This window comes from Rhinatrema bivittatum, chromosome 6 (assembly GCF_901001135.1).
Source record: "Rhinatrema bivittatum chromosome 6, aRhiBiv1.1, whole genome shotgun sequence".
NCBI classification, from domain to species: domain Eukaryota; kingdom Metazoa; phylum Chordata; class Amphibia; order Gymnophiona; family Rhinatrematidae; genus Rhinatrema; species Rhinatrema bivittatum.
Window position 1 is genome coordinate 40,949,264 of NC_042620.1, and position 19,901 is coordinate 40,969,164.

The following is a 19,901-nucleotide window of genomic DNA, read 5'->3' on the forward strand; positions in this document are numbered from 1 at the left end:
TGAGGGCGGGGCTAAAGGCACCTGGCACAGTCATTTGCCGCTGTGCCGGGGGATCGCACGCTGGCACCATGCTGGTGCATGCAACTTGCTCCTGCTCAGAAGCAGGTGCAAGAGGTAGGACAAGGAATTTGGGGGGATTTAGGATAGGGTGCAAACTGGAAGGAAACTAGGGAAGGCCTCAATGCATCGCTGTGCATAAGTGCATATGTGTTCCCCCCCTTGTATGTGCTGACCTGGCATTTTATAACAAGGGCACACCAGCACACGCATGTTATAAAATCATGCGTCTATGTGTGCTCGTGTGCAATGTTTTAACATCTACCCCTTAGTCAACTTGATTAATAGCATTTAATGGATCTTTCCTCCAAAAACTTATCCAGACATTTTCTAAACCCAGCTACACTAACTGCACTAATCACATCCTCCAGCAATAAATTCCAATAAATTGTGCATTCAGTAACAAATAATTTTTTCCAGTTAGTTTTAAATGTGCTCCTTGCTTACTTCATGGAATGCCCCCTAGTCCTTGGGTTATCTGAAAGAATAAATAACCAATTCACATTTACCAGATCTAGACCACTGATGAAGAACATAAGAACATGGTGAGACCGCACCTTGAATTCTGTGTACAATTCTGGTCATCGCATCTCAAAAAAGATATAGTTGCGATGGAGAAGGTACATAGAAGGGCAACTAAAATGATAAAGGGGATGGAACAGCTCCCCTATGAGGAAAGGCTGAAGAGGTTAGGGCTGTTCAGCTTGGAGAAGAGATGGCTGAGGGGGGATATGATAAAGGTCTTTAAGATCATGAGAGGTCTTGAACAAGTAGATGTGACTCGGTTATTTACACTTTCGAATAATAGAAGGACTAGGGGGCATTCCATGAAGTTAGCAAGTAGCACATTTAAGACTAATCGGAGAAAATTCTTTTTCACTCAACACACAATAAAGCTCTGGAATTTGTTGCCAGAGAATGTGGTTAGTGCAGTTAGTGTAGCTGGGTTCAAAAAAGGTTTGGATACGTTTTTGGAGGAGAATAGCCACTGCTATTAATTGCATTAGTTAATTGCTATTAATTGCATTAGTAGCATGGGATCTTCTTGGTGTTTGGGTACTTGCCAGGTTCTTGTGGCCTGGTTTGGCCTCTGCTGGAAACAGGATGCTGGGCTTGATGGACTCTTGGTCTGACCCAGCATGGCAATTTCTTATGTTCTTAACAAAGGGGAAAGCCGACAGTCGCTCAGCAGCGCATGGTTCGGAGGGAGGTATCTTCAAAGGATACTAATGACGCATTAGAATTAGGGCATCCCGACAATGAAGATCCAATAATAAGAAAAGTAGTCCAAGTGCCTGTAATTCAAAACTCACCTGAGCTAAAAAATTCTAACTTATCCCTATCAATTAAAAAGCAGAATGAAAAATACAAACAAAAAACAAACTTTGCTAATGCCAGAAGTCTAAGAATTAAGGTGGGAGAATTAGAATGTATAGCAGTTAATGATGACATACACTTAATTGGCATCTCAAAGATTTTATTTATTATTTAGATTTATATTCTGCTTTTCACGCCTTTTTTTTTTTCAGCACTTCAAAGTGGATTACATTCAGGTACTGTAGGTATTTCCCTATCTCCAGAGGGCTTACAATCTAAGGGGGTCATTTTCTATCAGTATTGCACACGAAAAGTGACTTTTCGCATGCGAAAAGTTCCTTTTCGAGTGCGAAAGCTTGATAGGGGTGGAGTCGGGACCGGAAGAGGAGGAGTCGTGGTGGGGGCAGACGCTGCAGAAACTTCGCTGGCAACAATAAGGTAAGACCCGTTATCGCTGCCAGTAGCATGCCCAATAGCACCACCTTTCACGGTGGCGCTATTGGGTGCGAAAGCCGGCAGCGATAGCACCACGGTGGTGCGATCACTGCCGGCTTTCGCAGGCCCGCCCCCCACTTCGCCTCCCTGCTCCCCCTTACCGCGGGATTCACAAAGCTGTGCGACAACAGAAAATCCAGGCTTAGGTTTGTACCTGAGGCAATGGAAGGTATAGTGACTTGCCCAACATTACAAGGAGCGACAGCAGGACTCGAATATGGTGGAAGATATGGTGGAAGGCGGATAACCAATGGGACAGTGCTATACCGGGGTACAAATTATATCGCAATGACAGAGAGGAGCATCCGGGAGGCGGTGTGGCGCTTTATGTCTGGGACAGCATTGAGTCCAATAGGTTAAACATCCTGCATGAGACTAAATGCACAATTGAATCTTTATGGGTAGAAATCCCTTGTGTGTTGAGGAAGAGTATAGTGATAGGAGTATACTACTGTCCACCTGGCCAAGATGGTGAGACGGACAGAGAAATTAGAGAAGCTAACCAAATTGGTAGTGCGGTAATAATGGGAGATTTCAATTACCCCAATCTTGACTGGGTAAATGTATCATCGGTACATGCTAGAGAGATAAAGTTCCTGAATGGAATAAATGACAGTTTTATGGAGCAATTGGTTCAGGAACCGACGAGAGAGGGAGCAATTTTAGATCTAATTCTCAGTAGAGCACAGGATTTGCTGAGAGAGGTAACGGTGGTAGGGCCGCTTGGCAATAGTGATCATAATATGATCAAATTTGAATTAATTAATGGAAGGAAGACAGTAAGCAAATCCATGGGTCTCATTCTAAACTTTCAAAAGGGATACTTTGATAAAATGAGAAAAATAATTAGAGAAAAACTGAAAGGAGCAGCTACAGAGGTAAAAAGTGTGCAAGAGTGGTCATTGTTAAAAAAAATTCCATCCTAGAAGAATAGTCCAGATGTATTCCACACATTAAGAAAGGTGGAAGGAAGGCAAAATGATTACCGGCATGGTTAAAAGGTTTATTTATTTTATTTTTTAATTTTTATATACCGAAGTTCTAGTAGGGACTACAAATCACTCCGGTTTACATAAAACGAAGAACTGCTCAACAGATAGCTGAGCTTTACATGGAACCGTATAACATATGGAACAGTATAACTGGTTGACAATTTAACATAGTGCTAAATAAAGTGATAATATTTTAACTGGTAATAAATAAAGAAATATAGGTGGAAGAAGTTATTTTAGCCAAAAGATCTTCATTCAAAAATTGGAAGAAGGCTCCAACAGAAGAAAATAGGATAATGCATAAGTGTTGGTAAATTAAATGTAAGACATTGATAAGACAGGTTAAGAGAGAATTTGAAAAGAAGTTGGCCATAGAGGCAAAAACTCACAGAAATTTTTTTTTAAATATATCCGAAGCAGAAAGCCTGCGAGGGAGTCAGTTGGACTGTTAGATGATCAAAGGGTTAAAGGGGCACTTAGAGAAGATAAGGCCAACGTGGAAAGATTGTTCAAATTGTAAAGTTTATTTTAATTGCACCCCTGTTTCTTGTGAACCTGCATGATGGGACTATCGTCTTGAATGTTGGTATATAAAAAAACTTAAATAAATAAATAAAATAAATTAAACGATTTCTTTGCTTCAGTGTTTACTGAAGAGGATGTTGGGGACATACCTGTTCCGGAGAAGGTTTTCATGGGTAATGATTCAGATGGACTGAACCAAATCACGGTGAACCTAGAAGATGTGATTGGCCTGATTGACAAACTGAATAGTAGTAGATCAACCTGGTATATACCCCAGGGTTATGAAGGAACTCAAAAATGAAATTTCAGACCTATTAGTAAAAATTTGTAACCTATCATTAAAATCATCCATTGTACCTGAAGACTGGAGGGTAGCTAATGTAACCCCAATATTTAAAAAGGGCTCCGGGTCCGATCTGGGAAACTACAGACCGGTTAGCCTGACTTCAGTGCCAGGAAAAATAGTGAAAAGTTTTCTAAATATCAAAATCACAGAACATATAGAAAGACATAGTTTAATGGAACAAAGTCAGCATGGCTTTACCCAAGGCAAGTCTTGCCTCACAAATCCTCACTTTTTTGAAGATAAAGGTGAACCAGTAGATGTAGTGTATTTGGATTTTCAGAAGGCATTTGACAAAGTTCCTCATGAGAGGCTTCTAGGAAAAGTAAAAAGTCATGGGATAGGTGGCGATGTCCTTTCGTGGATTACAAACTGGCTAAAAGACAGGCAACAGAGAGTAGGATTAAATAGACAATTTTCTCAGTGGAAGAGAGTGGGCAGTGGAGTGCCTCAGGGATCTGTATTCGGACCTTTCAATATACCTTTCAATATACTTTTCAATATATTTATAAATGATCTGGAAAGAAATACGACGAATGAGGTAATCAAATTTGCAGATGACACAAAATTATTCAGAATAGTTAAATCACAAGCAGATTGTGATAAATTTCAGGAAGACCTTGTGAGACTGGAAAATTGGGCATCCAAATGGCAGATGAAATTTAATGTGGATAAGTGCAAGGTGATGCATATAGGGAAAAATAACCCATGCTATAGTTACACAATGTTAGGTTCCATATTAGGTGCTACCACCCAAGAAAGAGATCTAGGCATCATAGTGGATAACACATTGAAATCGTCGGTTCAGTGTGCTGCGGCAGTCAAAAAAGCAAACAGAATGTTGGGAATTATTAGAAAGGGAATGCTGAATAAAACGGAAAATGTCATAATGCCTCTGGATCGCTCCATGGTGAGACCACACCTTGAATACTGTGTACAAATTCTGGTCACCGCATCTCAAGAAAGATATAATTGCGATGGAGAAGGTACAGAGAAGGGCTACCAAAATGATAAAGGGAATGGAACAGCTCCCCTATGAGGAAAGACTAAAGAGGTTAGGACTTTTCAGCTTGGAGAAGAGACGGCTGAGGGGGGATATGATAGAGATGTTTAAAATCATGAGAGGTCTAGAACAGGCAGATGTGAATCTGTTATTTACTCTTTCGAATAATAGAAGGACTAGAGGGTACTCCATGAAGTTAGCATGTGGCACATGTAAAACTAATCGGAGAAAGTTCTTTTTCACTCAATGCACAATTAAATTCTGGAATTTGTTGCCATGGGATGTGGTTAGTGCAGGTAGTGTAGATGGGTTTAAAAAAGGATTGGATAAGTTCTTGGAGGAAAGTCCATTACCTGCTATTAATTAAGTTGACTTAGAGAATAGCCACTGCTAATACTAGCAACAGTAACATGGAATAGACTTAGGGGTAGATTTTAAAAGAAGCGCGATCAGCCTACTTTTGCTTGCGCATCAGACTCAAGCAAAAGTACGCTGGATTTTAGTAGATACGCGCGGAGCCGCGCGTATCCACTAAAATCCTGGATCGGCGCGCGCAAGGCTATCGATTTTGTATAGCCTGCGCGCGCCGAGCCGCGCTGCCTCCCCCCGTTCCCTCCAAGGCCGCTCCGAAATCGGAGCGGCCTCGGAGGGAACTTTCCTTTGCCCTCCCCTCACCTTACCCTCCCTTCCCCTACCTAACCCACCCACCCGGCCCTGTCTACACCCCCCCCTTACCTTTGTCGGGGGATTTACGCCTCCCGGAGGGAGACGTAAATCCCCGCGCGCCAGCGGGCCTGCTGCGCGCCGGGCCGCGACCTGGGGGCGGGCACGGAGGGCGCGGCCACGCCCCCGGGCCGTAGCCACGCCCCCGTACCCGCCCCCAAAACGCTGCCGACACGCCCCCGGAACGCCGCGACGACCGGGCCCGCCCCCCCGACACGCCCCCGACACGCCCCCCTCCGAGAACCCCGGGACTTACGCGAGTCCCGGGGCTCTGCGCGCGCCGGGAGGCCTATGTAAAATAGGCTTCCCGGCGCGCAGGGCCCTGCTCGCCTAAATCCGCCCGGTTTTGGGCGGATTTAGGCGAGCAGGGCTCTGAAAATCTACCCCTTAGTTTTTGGGAACTTGCCAGGTTCTTATGGCCTGGATTGGCCACTGTTGGAAACAGGATGCTGGGCTTGATGGACCCTAGGTCTGACCCTGTATCATGTTCTTAAACATAGAAATGATAGCAGAAAAGGACCAAATGGTCCATCCAGTCTGCCCAGTAAGCTTATGGTAGTATTTGCTGTGCCATGTAGGTTACCCCATGCTTATCTGTTTCCCAGACTATAAAAGTTAAGGCCCTCATTTCTTGCTGTTTGAATTGAAATATTTTTTTTTTCTTTTTACATTTGAGCACTTTTTCTTCCTGGTTCCTGGGCAGCTGGCCAGTTCACCCATGTCTGTGTTCAGTACTGCCCTAAACTGCAATCTTCTCTCCCCTGATGGAACAAAAAAAAAAACCCCACATATCCCACCTATTCCACTCCTGATGTAGCAAAATAAAGTACCCCCCATCCCTCAATCTCACTTTTACCCCCAATGTAAGAAAACAGAAACTCCCAGCCCCAATGTCCCCTTCCAACCCAGCTGTAGCAAAACCCTGATCCCCTTCTCATCCTTGATGCAACAAAAAATACCCCTAACCCCTCCTTGGAGGAAAAAATATCACCCTATTTCTGATTCTCCTCCCACCCCCAATATAGTAAAACAATACCTCCCCACTCTTGATTCCTCCTCTTATCCCTGATATAGCAAGGAAATAAACCACCGCTCTTGATCCCCTCTCCAATTGCTGATATAAAAAAAGAACCCCCATCTCTCAATTTCTCCTCCTACACCAATGTAGCCAAAAAAGAAAGCCCTCACTCCCATCCCCTTATACCCCCCCCCCCAGAACCATCCCCCCTCTAGAGTCCTATTACTGAACCAGCAAGAAGGGATAGCTTTGCTCCAACTTGCCCAAATTTCCAGCTGTGCTCTGGCTCTCATCTATTGGGGATTTTCAAGTCTGAAGGCTCCAATAATCAGGGTCAGAGCATCATTGGCAGTACTGGGTCAGTAGGCAGTAAGCCTGCCTCCTCCTGCCAGCATGGCGCTTTAAACCTTTGGGTGGCAGAGGGGTTATTTTTAATGGTTAGAGAGTGGATTGAGGTGTGACGGTAGCTATTTTGTTACATCGGGCATGGAAGCTTTCTTTTATTCCTACATCAGGAAAGCCAAGAGTAAACTGAATTACAATACAGTAAGTCTCCCATACCAAAACAGCCATCTGCCGGCACTCAAATAGTAAAAACTCTACCTATTAGAAGGCAATACTGAAAATATTACACACAGATCTATACATATATAGTAAGGGCTGAAGTAAGTTTAGCAAAAAAAAAAGAACTCAAAAAACATGGGGGAGAAAGGGAAGGGAAGGTTGGGGGGGGGGGGGGGGGGTAGGTAAGTTCCCTCCCAGGTGCGCGCCGACCCCAGATTTATAACATGCGTGCTCCTGCGTGCGCATGTTATAAAATCGGGTGTACATGTGTGCGTGCCGGGTAGCACGCGCACATGTACGCCCGCGCGCAACCTTTTAAAATCTACCCCTAAGCGTGTACTGGGCAGATCGGGGATGGAGCGAGTTAGCTGTATAACATATTCAGCTAATTACCGATATTTTGAGTTAGTCACATAAGTATACGTGTAAGTTTAGACGTGCCATAGAGCAGGTCTAAACTTAGCCGGGTGGACTTATCCAGCTAAGTGTGTTTATATACTCATAGATTCAGCGGCTTCACTGGGCTGCTGAATATACATTGTAACCTAGCCGGATAAATTCTAACTGGCTAAGTTATTTACATGGCCAGCTTTGAATATCTACCCCAAAATGCTCTGTCTGCAAAGCCATCTCTCAGACACCCCCCCACACACATACAGACACAGAGGTTTTCTCACACACACAGGTTCTTCTCTTAGGGGCGGATTTTAAGAGCCCTGCTCGCGTAAATCCGCCCGGATTTACGCGAGCAGGGCCCTGCGCGCCGGTAAGCCTATTTTACATAGGCCTACCGGCGCGCGCAGACCCCGGGACTCGCGTACGTCCCGGGGTTTTCGGAGGGGGCGTGTCGGGGGGCGGGCCCGAACAGCGCGGCGTTTTCGGGGCGTGTCGGGAGCGTTCCGGGGGCGTGGCTACGGCCCGGGACGGCCCGGGGGCGTGGCCGCGCCCTCCGGACCCGCCCCCAGATCGCGTCCCGGCGCGCTAGCGGCCCGCTGGCGCGCGGGGATTTACGTCTCCCTCCGGGAGGCGTAAATCCCCCAACAAAGGTAAGGGGGGGGTTTAGACAGGGCCGGGCGGGTGGGTTAGGTAGGGGAAGGTGAGGGGAGGGCAAAAGAAAGTTCCCTCCGAGGCCGCTCCGATTTCGGAGCGGCCTTGGAGGGAACGGGGGTAGGCAGCGCGGCTCGGCGCGCGCCGGCTATACAAAATCGATAGCCTTGCGCGCGCCGATCCAGGATTTTAGTGGATACGCGCGGCTCCGTGCGTATCTACTAAAATCCAGCGTACTTTTGCTTGAGTCTGATGCGCAAGCAAAAGTAGGCTGTTCGCGCTCCTTTTAAAATCCGCCCCTTAATTTGTAGATACATTAAAAGAATATTTATATTTTCTATTTTTGTTTGGTTTTGAATCAGAAAACCAAGCGACACCGGGTACTTTTCACTTCTATGATCTGTCTGTAAAGACCTGTCTCTCATGCTACCACACATTGGGGCGGATTTTCAGAGCCCTGCTCGTGTAAATCCACCCAAAACCGGGCGGATTTACGCGAGCAGGGCCCTGCGCGCCGGGAAGCCTATTTTACATAGGCCTCCCGGCGCGCGCAGAGCCCCGGGACTCGCGTAAGTCCCGGGGTTCTCGGAGGGGGGCGTGTCGGGGGCGTGTCGGGGGGCGGGCCCGGTCGTCGCGGCGTTCTGGGGGCGTGTCGGCAGCGTTTTGGGGGCGGGTACGGGGGCGTGGCTACGGCCCGGGGGCATGGCCGCGCCCTCCGTACCCGCCCCCAGGTCGCGGCCCGGCGCGCAGCAGGCCCGCTGGCGCGCGGGGATTTACGTCTCCCTCCGGGAGGCGTAAATCCCCCGACAAAGGTAAGGGGGGGTGTAGACAGGGCCGGGGGGGTGGGTTAGGTAGGGGAAGGGAGGGTAAGGTGAGGGGAGGGCAAAGGAAAGTTCCCTCCGAGGCTGCTCCGATTTCGGAGCGGCCTTGGAGGGAACGGGGGGAGGCAGCGCGGCTCGGCGCGCGCAGGCTATACAAAATCGATAGCCTTGCGCGCGCCGATCCAGGATTTTAGTGGATACGCGCGGCTCCGCGCGTATCTACTAAAATCCAGCGTACTTTTGCTTGAGTCTGATGCGCAAGCAAAAGTAGGCTGATCGCGCTTCTTTTAAAATCTACCCCATAGGCACAGGCAAGCACACAAACACACACAGAGGCTCCCATACACACATGTACACATGCATACACGCACACACATGCATATACACCCAGGCCCATCCATGGCTACATCACTGTTGTGGATTGTAATTGAATGAAAGACAGGAAACAGAGAGTAAGGCTAATTGGTCAGTTTTCTCAATGGAGGATGGTAAATAGTGCAGTGCTGAGGGGAACCGGCGCTCTTTAATCTTCCTCTATAACAATCACTGTTTAGTGCTCTCTACTAGAACTGGGCAATGAGAGACTTCTAATATACTGTCATTGTGGTTTATAGAGAGGTTCCCTAGGTGTCTATATGCTTTCTGTTAGTTACTTGAAAAATTAAAACCATATTTATCATTTTCACTCTTGTTTGATTTTAAAATTTATAGCTGTTATGGACCAGACAACCCAAGCAATACCAAGCAGCTTTCACTAGTACACCTCATATTTGAAAAACAGAATGAGCCAAGCTGCTATAAATCCATACACAGAAACTACATGCCAGCAGAATACCTCACCTTGGTCACACATGTAGAACACATATCAATCCACACCAAATACAGAATTTATTTATTTATTTAGAATTTCTTCTATACCGAAAGCCGTTTGCACATCATATCGGTTTACATATAACTAGGAACTTTTAGGCGTAGCCCTTACATGGAGCAGTAACAACTATATGAGACGAGGAACAGTAAAATAACTAAATGTTAAATACGAGGAACTAAATGATACAGGGGATCATGCTAAAATAATAAAATACAAGATACAAAGGACTATAATACAAGGTACAGAGACTCTTGGTAATTCCAAAGCAACGCTAGTGGATCAATTGCAAAGAGATAAAAAGAAAAAGACTGAGCTGACATGATGGTTACATAAAGTTCATGAGGAAAGGATCCAGGGGGAACTCACATAAGATAACAAACAAAAATCTGTGAAAGACCATAAAGTATACATAGAAAAGTGCAGACAAAAACTAAACTGGAAACCGCAACAAGCCAAACCTTGTATGCATTGCAGCAATGGAAAAACAGAAACATCACTGTGCCTCATAAAACCTCAAAAAAGAATATAAAAAAATATAAAACATCAATCATAATAGTTATATCATACTAATAAAACAAATATTTCAAAACAGCTGGCAAATAGAATATTCAATGATTACAAACTTTTATAAAATATTGGAACTTTTTAAAATTTCCCAAATGCCAATAAAATATTTCAAGAAATCAGACATATCAAATAGCACTCAATTAAAACTAATAAGGATAAAAAAAATCTCTCACTCTCCATACCTGGGACGTTTTGGTTTCCATTCACCATAAATTTGTCGAGGATTTGTGGGGGAGATAGGGAGATGTACAGACTTTCTCTTCTTTCACACAAACACGCACACACATGCATATACACAAACACCCAGACACACTGTCACACAAACATACACAAACACATAGACACACTCTCTTTCACACATTCATACACACACATATATACACAAACACACAGCCACACTTCCCCTCACTCAAAAATGCACAGACACACACGGCCCCCTCTCTTTCACTCACACACACACACACACACATGCTCCTCCTCTCTTTCACTCACTCAAATGCATACACACGCTTCTCCCCTCTCTCACTCACACACACACACACACATATACAAACATATACACTTCCTTTTTCTCTCTTACTCTCACATACACACACACACGAACCTCCTCTCTCATTTGGGCTGGGTCTTCTCTCTTCCTTTCTTCAGCTGCAGGGGGTTGGGGTGTCCCCTTCCCTTCTCTTCCTTTCCTTCTTGTACACTTCCCCTTCCTTTCCCCATCCATCTCACTCATCCCCTTTCTCCTGCTTCCCCTCCTTCCCTTCCCTCTCACTCATACCCTGACTTCTCTGTCTTCTTCCTTCTACTGCAGACTCACCAGGCATGTCTAATTTGTACTTCTCTTGTCAGGTGGATAAGGATTCCTACCAGTGCATGGATCTTCCTCTTTATGTTGGGCTGGGAACCCACTGGTATGTTATTACACTGAGCCCACCACGGGATCGTCTATTCCTACTGGTGGGAGAGGGCAGAATCCTACTGGAACGTATGTCTTCCTCTTGCCAGTGGGAGTGTGGTAATCCCACCGGCACATCATTACAGTGCTCACTTCTGCGAGTCCATCTCTTTCTGGCAGCAGGGGAGGTGGAAACCCTTGGGGGATGGGAAAAATACCAGCACTCATTGTTCTGTGCCACTGCTGTAGAGCCATCCTGCCCAGGGGTAAAGGGAACCCTGCTGGTGCTCAAATATTCCTAATCAGTGAGAGGTGAGAACCCCACCAGCACATTATTGCAATACCCCTCTTCCATGGGTCTGTGTCTTCCTGGCGCAGGTCTTCATCTTGTTGGTGGTGGTTGGGAACCCCACTGGCATGTCATTATAGTGCGCCACCTCAGTGGATCTATCTCTTCCTGCTGTTGGGGGAGGTATAGAATCCCACTGGTTTGCAGGTTTTCCTATTGCCAGTGTAGGAGGGTGGAGGTGAAAACCCCACCAGCACCTCATTGCACTTTGCCTCCGCGGGACTTTCTCGTCAAGTTTGGCTGGGAATTGAGACAGTCACCACAGGTGTATTTTAATAGGGCACTTGTTGCCACCCCAAAATGTTGCTGCCTGAGTCCACTGCCTTATCATAGAACCATCCCTGCTGCCACAGAATCAACATTCCTGAAAGCTTTCACACCTCTTAATTCAATCTTTTGAAGAAAACTGCAGGGTGATTGTCTGCTTTCAGTCTCAGCTCCCTCTCTGCTCCTGTTCCAGCCCCTCCCCTTGCAAACAGCCTGCAGGGCACCTTCTACTGTCCTTCTTCCTCCTGTCTTGAAATCAGTGATGGGAAGGAGGGAGGGGGGGAATGAAGTTGTAGTGGACAGAGGAAGCAGTGAGAATGTTTGATCTCTCAAAGATCTCTTAAATCCTTATAAAATCAAAGATGGTTTTGATATAATTCCTGGATGGAACGATGTCCCTATATAAGAATTTCATCTTTATTTATTTTATTTATTTAACAGCTTTTATATACCGGCATTAGTAAGAAACATCATGCCAGTTCACATTTTAACAAAAGGCGTGGAAAATACATTATAACAAGGGATTGAGGGAAAAAGAGGATTACAATAACCAAAGAAAGGCAATGAAAGGACAGATCTCAAAGTGAACTAATAACAAATTCAACCGTTGATTAGATGACAAAATTCCACAAGTCAACATTCTAGGGATTACATTGTCTTGAAGGGGGAGAAGGAAGGGGGGTATAGGCAAGGATTCAGGAAAAGAGCAGAGAGCAAAGAAACCTACGAAGTAAAGGTGAAGGAGAACCACAGAGAAGGTAAAAATTAAAAGAAGCCTAAGCTGTAAGAGAAAAGGAGATCCTCAGGGAAAGATTAAAGAAGAGCAAGGCGGCTAGGAAATAAGACGGCATGGGGAGGGTGAAAGTAGACTAAGCGTACTAATCTGGGTAGGCCTGATGAAACAGCCAAGTTTTTAATTTCTTTTTAAATTTATTTGGGCAAGATTCTAAGCGAAGCATCATGGACATGGAATTACAGCATGTAGGGCCTGTGATGGACAGTGCTCGTTCCATAGTAGAGGAGAGGTGTGCTATTTTTAGAGAAGGAACATGCAGAGTTCCTTTGTGACATGTTCTCGTGGGTTGGTTCGGTTGGACAGCACTGAAAGGTATGTCCAGCCAAAGGGAATTGTGATAGTATATGGATTTGTGAATAGTAGCAAGTATTTTAAAGGTTATTCTGGAGGGGATGGGGAGCCAGTGTAGGTCTTTCAGGATAGGGGTGATGTGGTCTGTTTTACAGGTGTTAGTAATGACTCTGGCAGTTGCATTTTGCAACATTTGGAGCGGTTTTATTGTTGCGTATGGGAGCCCTAGGAGGAGAGAATTACAATAGTCAAGTTTGGATAAAAGGGAGGTTTGAATCACAGTTCGAAGGTCTTGAGTGTGTAGAAGGGGTTTAAGTTTTTTTAATACATTAAGTTTATAGAATCCATCTTTGAAGATAGAACTCACATATGTTTTCATGTTTAGTTGTTTATCCAGGAGGACGCCAAGATCTCTTACACATGGTTGATTAGTGGTTGAAGTGCAGGTTGGGACGGGGGATGAGGGGGATTTATTGGGGGCGGAGGATGTGGGGGGTTTGGGATGGGGATGAGGTGAAATAAGAAGTAGTTCAGTTTTATTCATGTGCAGAGCAAGGTGGAGGTTCGTGAGGAGAGAGTTTATGGGAGCAAGGCAAGATTCCCAGAAATTCAAAGCATCAGAGATGGAATTTTGGATGGGGTTTATGATTTGGATATCGTCAGCATAAAGGTAGAACTTGAGTTTGAGCTCAGATAAGAGGTGGCATAGGTGGGTAAGGTAAATATTAAAGAGAGTGGAAGAGAGGGAGGAGCCTTGTGGGACACCTTGTTGTAGGGGGTAGGGGGTGGAGATAGCATTGCCAAATTTGACTGAGAACTTTCTATTGGATAAGTAAGACTTGAGCCATGCTATCGCCAAGCCTGAGATGCCAATACTTTCTAAGCGGGCAAGTAGATGGTTGTGGCATATGGTATCAAAGGCTGCAGAGATGTCCAGGAGGGCAAGGAGGTAGCTACTACCCTTGTCCATTCCTATGAGAAGGTGGTCTGTAAGGGTGAGGAGGAGGGATTCGGTGCTAAGATGTTTATGGAAGCCGAATTGTGAGGTGTGTAGGATATTATGGTTTTCTAAGTAGTCCGTGAGCTGCGAATTAACTACTTTTTCCATTATCTTGGCGATGAAAGGAAGGTTTGAAATAGGATGAAAATTTGCAGGGTCTTTTGGATCTAGGGAGGGCTTCTTGAGGATGGGTTTGACCACTGCTTGTTTAAGTGAGTCGGGGACAGAGCCAGTAGATAGCGAGCAATTGATGACGTCAGCTATAGCTCTAGATATGGTGTTAGGGATGGCGAGAAGCGCTTTGGAGGGAATAGTGTCACTCGGGTGTGAGGCAGGTCTACGTTTTCTGAGTATGGATTCTATTTCCTTAGAGGAAGTGAAGTCAAACGCATGGAGGATGGAGGTAGAGGGAGCAGGACTCGAAAGGGAAGAGAGGGTAGAGTCAGGGAATCTAGAAAGGAGATTCATTATTTTATTGTGAAAGAAGAGTGCAAGTTCATTACACTTAGCATCAGCGTCAAAGTCTGGAATGCTGGGCGAGGTGGGCTTGATGAGGTCTAATACATAAGCGAAGAGAGCTTTAGGATTGTATCTATAGTCATGGATCTTAGCGGCATAGAAGTCTCGTTTATGTTTCAAGGTAGAAAGCCTGTAATAGTGCAGGGCAGTTTTATAGCTGGCGGCGTGCTGTGGGGTGGGATCTTTGCGCCAGGTTCTCTCTTTTTGTCTGTTTATTTTTTTGTGATTTTAATTCTGTGGTGTACCATGGGTTGGAGTGTTTGGAAGCAGTGTTTATGATGCGTTTGGAAATAGGGCAGAGTTTATTAGCTATCTCTTCTGTAAGGTTGCATGTTACAGAAGAGATAGCTTTATATAAAGGTTCTTGCACCTGCATATGTGGCTTGTCATATACCATTTACCAAGGCCTGGATGTATTTTGGAAGTCTGCAACTGCTGGTATCCCACAGCTGGCAGAGAGGGTATTAATTTCAATTCAAAGAAGTCTTGACTGGCACTATTGCTGACACATTTCAAACTTACGCTAATTCAACATCTTTTTGTATCTGTTACCATGTGCCAGTACATGTGCACATATCTTTCTGTCAGGCCGATTCAGTAAAGTCCGCGGAAGAGCGGACGAACGCCCGCTCTCCCGGCGCGAGCGATACAGTATGCAAATTAGGTGGTGCGGTAGCAACAGGCAAAAGGAGGCGCTAGGGACACTAGCGCGTCCCTAGCGCCTCCTTTTAGCCCGGAGCGGCGGCTGTCAGCGGGTTTGACAGCCGACCCTCAATTTTGCCGGCGTCGGATCTCGAGCCCGCTGACAGCCACGGGCTCGGAAACCGGACGCCGGCAAAATTGAGCGTCCGGTTTTTGGCCCGACAGCCGCTGGCCCATTTTAAATTATTTTTTCTTTTTTTTTTTTTTACTTTTTTTTTACCCTTTGGGACCCCCGACTTAATATCGCCATGATATTAAGTCGGAGGGTGCACAGAAAAGCAGTTTTTACTAATTTCTTAAAGTAAAATGTGCAGCTTGGCCGCACATTTTACTTTCTGTATCCCGCGCGCATACCTAATAGGGCCATCAACATGCATTTGCATGTTGAGGGCGCTATTAGGTGCCGCGGGTTGGACGCGCATTTTCCGCCCCTTACTGAATAAGGGGTAAGGGAAAACGCGCGTCCAAGAGCAGGTTTCGGCCTGTGTGTAATTAACAGCATGGCAAACGGTTGATGCTGGGGCATTTTTCACATACAGAAGCTCAAGAAAATATAAAAAGAATGTTTGCACTATTTCAATTTAAAACAAAAGTGACATTTCATAGTTAAAAATTTGTAACATATGTCTTAACTTGGTACATTGCTGATTTTTGTACTTGGTTCATTGTTATTTATATAGAGATGGATATTCAAATGCCTGAGAAGTTAGCTGGATAAACTTACCCAGATGTCTTAGCCGGGATATTCAGCAGTGCAGCTGTGCCACTGAATATACCTGGAAACCTTTCAGCTAGCCGGACAAGTTTATTTGACTAACTTTAGACTCTAACTTATTTGGCTAACTTAGCTGGATAAGTCCAAATATTACTACTTATCCAGCTAAGTTAGCCAGATAAGCAGCTCCTCCCACTTATGCCCTTGTCCCGCCTACCACTCAGCCAGCTAACTACTTAACCGGATAAGTAGTTATCCGAGTAAATTGGGGTTGCTGAAAAATAGCCAGATAGTTGGATGCCACCAAATATCCAGCTAACTGGCTCTGAGTATCGACCTCATATAGTTTAAATATTGTTAAAAAAAACCAAATAATTTGAGTAGTTTCCAATAAAAAATTACTTTAATTTGCGCAGTCAAAAGTGCGAATTTTTATGCAATATTATGAAAAATTGCCACATAATTGCTGCAGAATTTTGAATTTGCTAACGTGCCGCAGGAAAGCAGGGACTCTGACTATATCTCTAATAAAACTAATGATTAATGCCCATGCCTAAAATACATGCTAATTTCTAGCGCGCATCTTTAGCTTGATTTTAGTTATTTCATGCAAGCCTGAAGATTCTGTAAGTAGGTAACCCCAGCAGAACAGAAAAGCTGTGCCTATTTCCAGAGTCACACAACTCAAACATCCTTTCTTCTGTCCTTCTGGATATTAAAGAATTTCTTCTCGCCTCTAAAGCACACGTGCTGGACATTCATATGGCCTTAATTTTTATGTTTCCGCTGTTGTGTTCCCTGGAATGTTCCCTGTGTTGTAAAGAAATACTACCGAAGACAGTAATATATATCAGCTCTTGATGCCCTTAGGCACTGTCAGTGCCCTGTAGTAGTCCCTGCTCCCTCTCTCCTCCCATCCCCCACTAGGACCTCATATCTCATCCTGTAAACCTTATTCCTCCCTTCCTCCCCTGGTGGGCCTCCGATTCTATTCCAGTCACCCCTTCCCAGTGGACCTCCGATTACATTCTCCCCCCACTCCATCCCCACTTCCTCTCAATTCCATTGTCTCCCTCATTCCTTTGGCATTCCTCCAATTCCAGTCTCCCTCTACCCCCCCCCCATCCCAGAGGCCCTTAAATTCCATTCTCTCCCCCAGTTCCTTGTGGGTACCCCTGATTTAAATCTCTCCTGCAACCCATGCCCTGTGTACATGTACCTCCATTTCTTCCCAAGCCACCTTGGAAGGCATCTGCTGCCTTCCCCCCTCACAATCTCTGTTACAAAAAATTAGCAATCTAGCAGCACTGTTGAATATTTCTATCGTTATGTCCCCTTTCCCTTCTAGAAAGTGCATCATTATTTTACTTAAACTCTTTGGGCCAGATTTTAAAAAGGTTATGCACGTAAATCCTGAGGGTTTACAAGTGCCGGGCCTATTTTCAAAAAGCCCGGCGACACGCATAAAGCCCTGGGACGCGTGTAAGTCCCGGGGCTTTACTGAAGGGGCGGGAAGGGGGCGGGGCCAGGGGCAGAGTCAGAGGCTCCAGGACAGCGGCCATTTGCTCCAGGGCTGAAGTAAGTTTGGAAATAGAATTGAAAAAAAGGAAAAGGTAGGGGGGAAAGGGCAAGGGAGGAAGGGGAAGGGAAGGGAAGATGGGGGGGATAAGGGAGTGGCCTCGGAGGGAATGGGGGAAGGCAGCACAGCTCGGCGCACACAAGTTGCACAATTGTGCACCCCCTTGCGTGCGCCGACCCAGGATTTTATAACATGCGCACGCATGTTATAAAATCCGATGTACACAGTGTGCGCGCCAGGTAGCGCGCGTACATGCATGCCCGCGCGCAACCTTTTAAAATGTACCCCTTTATGTATAGTTTACAGTACAGTTCATGCACCATTTTGATGGGCCTCCTTTGAATTGCCTTTAGCTTCTCAATGTCCTTTTTGCAGATGTGGTCTCCAGGTCACAATACTCAAGGTCGGGTCTCATCAGGGACCTGTAGAGAGGTAGTATTGCTTCCCTCTTTCTTATAATCATTCCTTTCTTTATGCACTCGAGCATACTGTTAACTTTCCTATCTGCATTGTCGCACTGGCTGGCTTTCTTGAGGTCATCAGAGATGCTGACCCCCTGGATCTCTTTCCTGTTAGGTGACCCCTCAGGCTTCCTTTCTAGAAAGGTATGTGGCCCTTGCATTCCTGCATCCAAAATGCATGATTTAGCTCTAAGAGCCAGAGGATGCACCAAAATCAAGAGAGGCAAGCTCATCTTTTGAGGAACCTTGCTAGTATATGTGTGCATTAAGTCAGAATCTTTTTTATCTCGAAACCTTTTCTATTAAACAGGAAGAAAAAGCTTTGCATGTTTGCACACAGCCCGGTTTGTTACAGTATCTATTCAAAAAAAAAAAAAATGTAACCTTCATGTGAGCGATGTCTACTCAGAAACCAAAATACCGGCTTGTTGAATTCATTCCTAAAGCCTAATAGAAATATGTCCAGCCGATAGCATTGTACTGCAGCAGAATAATCCAGACACACAATGCATGAGCCTATTGTACGCTCTAACAGAAAAAGTCTGCTGGCTTAGTTAAGCAGTTTTCATCGGATCCCACAGCTGGCTGCTCTGAATCCCCCATATATGTTCAGGAGTGTTCCTGTTTTCATTCCCAGAAATTCAAATGCCAGCCTCATAAATAATAAGACAATATGAGCATCTCTGTGCCAGAGGGAGCCTAGAAATGACCTTTTCTCATTCAGCTTCTTGCCAGTCCTCTCATCCTTCTCTTTTCTTCGTTCTGTCTGGGGCACTGCTCCGCTAACAAAGGGGCAGCTTTTTAAATATTCAAGCTGGCACCACAGGCAGCAACAAATGCATGTGTAAATGACTGTATCCTTTGGCCCTTTTCGTGTCACGAATGATCCCAGTGACATGAAGGAAGCTATTGTAAAGCTACCTTCCAGTACTAGAAGGAATAATTTCATCTGGAGTTTCGGATTATAGAGATCCCACAAGGTTTATGGAAACATTTAGTCTCGGAATGATCCTTCTAGGTCTCTATTTCCTTATGCCTTTGCAGGGTGGCTTGTTAGATTAGCCTAACAGTGACTACATTTTATATAGCTACATAAAAATAAAATAAAATAAATTGAGTTTAAGAAGGAAAATCATTAAGGGCTGCTAGACCAACCGGATGCTCTGGTGCATAATGCACTGAGTTCCCCCATACAGGAGGCTTGTGCTTGTGAGTGACCTTGGGGACATGACACTGGATGAGACGGCTAGCATCACAAATGAAGTATTCTTCTTTGTAGTGGATGAGTGTAGAACGCATGGCTGGTGTGCCCCATGGTCCATCACAAATGAAGTATTCTTCTTTGTAGTGGATGAGTGCAGAACGCATGGCTGGTGTGCCCCATGGTCCAGTTGACAGTCCTGATGCAGAAAGAGAATATGGCAGCAGATCAGGACCATAAAGCCCATCCGTCTACTCAGTTTCTTCACTTTGCAATGTCATAGACCAGTGGCCCTCAACCTTGCCCTGGGGTGACACCTAACCAATCTAGTTTTCAAGATGTCCATTACTAATGTATATAAGATGCATTTTTTTATACACATTGGCGGCCCACTGTACGCAAATACTCATAGGTATTCACAACTGACCCCCAAGTGATCTCTGGCTAACTTTACTTCTAGGCCTCAAGGTACCCTCCCTGTACCTTTCATGTTTTCTTTTAACTCTGTTACTGTTTTTCCCTTTGTATGAATTACCAATATAAAGACCCAACAGGGTTGTGTTTAATCACTGAAAATAATAATTTTTAAAAAACCCAACCTCGCCATATATCTCGTAAATGTGCATCAAATATAAAATTTTTGAAAATCGAGGCCTTATACAGATTTTATGTAGATCATCACTTCCTTCAATAATCACTGACCTCAAATTATTAATTTTTGAATTTTTTTCAAAATACCCTGCTCAAGCTAAATAAAAATTAAAGTGAAAATAGATACTTCCA